This window comes from Sinocyclocheilus grahami, unplaced genomic scaffold, assembly GCF_001515645.1.
Source record: "Sinocyclocheilus grahami isolate Dianchi unplaced genomic scaffold, SAMN03320097.WGS_v1.1 scaffold310.1, whole genome shotgun sequence".
NCBI lineage: Eukaryota > Metazoa > Chordata > Actinopteri > Cypriniformes > Cyprinidae > Sinocyclocheilus > Sinocyclocheilus grahami.
Window position 1 is genome coordinate 706,981 of NW_015505489.1, and position 1,039 is coordinate 708,019.

Sequence of the window (1,039 nt, forward strand, 5' to 3'; positions counted from 1 at the left end):
TTTATGACCCTTTGTCTCTAAGCATGGTAATTTGCACATGTAATTCGCTTGGGGTGCGGATGCACAAACTAATAAAGATTCTTAGAACACTAATATGTTGCGTAGGTGTAAACATACAATATACACTCTCAATTAGATCATCCGAATACGAATTCATAGATACTAAACATGGTGGGGTTATACTGTATATATGTAAGCTGACAGGAGTGAGTGTTTTGATCATAAGCATGCATAAAACAGTATACACTCTCAAAGACCAAATACATGACAATAATATACACAATGACCTGAAGGATACACTGTTCATTCAAAGAAAGGTTTTCCTATGAATTACTTAGTAGAAAAGTCTATTTCAACTGTGCATTGTGCCTCTTGCTCTGGAAAATGCAGTGAGAGTCTCTGCTCACATTCCTTTAGATCGTAAATGTATCTGGTGTCAGTGTTGCTATGGAACCAGGGGCCTGTTCGGCTTCCTGGGGTGTTACAGAGTATTTGTTAAATCTAGCTAACAAAATATATATTGTGTGTTTGAGTGGTCCAGACACTACACATTCTTGAGTCTTGTGTCTTGCCTCTCTACAACCTTTAAAATATATGGCTGTAATTTAGTGACTGCAAATGCTGATTCCATTGTAAAGAGTCAATCCACTGAAGGCGAGCGTAGTGAGAACCCAAGTGCAGTTTATTTACAGAGTGATCCAAACAATAATCCAAGACAGACTTGACTTGAACAGACATAGCATGAGCAGACTTGACACAAACAGACTAGACTCACCAACAGCGGGTTAAATACATTCAATACACGGCGAGGGCACAATGGGAACATGAAGCTACTTATAGCAGACAAGGAGGGTCACATGACATGAACAAACCAATGGGGAACAAGACACATGACTAAGACTACCAATCAGAACATGACACATACACAAGGCAGAGAGACATGAGGCAAGGGAAGCATGACACTAACATGGACCATGAAACAATTACAAAATAAAAGACATGGAAAACATGAACATGAAACAAAACACCACATTACAAA